Source organism: Penaeus monodon, chromosome 23 (genome assembly GCF_015228065.2).
Source record: "Penaeus monodon isolate SGIC_2016 chromosome 23, NSTDA_Pmon_1, whole genome shotgun sequence".
Lineage (NCBI taxonomy): Eukaryota > Metazoa > Arthropoda > Malacostraca > Decapoda > Penaeidae > Penaeus > Penaeus monodon.
Genome location: NC_051408.1, coordinates 2,050,236 through 2,050,519, shown reverse-complemented (window position 1 = coordinate 2,050,519; position 284 = coordinate 2,050,236).

The following is a 284-nucleotide window of genomic DNA, read 5'->3' as shown; positions in this document are numbered from 1 at the left end:
CAACCCGAAGTGTTTTCTAATCTCGACTTTCTTATCGACGCAAGACTCGGGAGTCAATTCCATCTCACTTTTTCTCTTAACCTTCAGTGATTCCAACTCTCGTATTTCTCTCCAAAACGGGTGACACTTCATTCTCGATAAGGGTTCTGTCATGACATCAGTGACCAAAGACATAGTAGTGTATCAGTAGACAAGTTCAAGACAGTTCTGTGAATTCTCGACCTTTTGATACGAAGTGACTCGGCTGTCTGTGGAAACGCATGGCAGTCAGGATTTTAACTCTA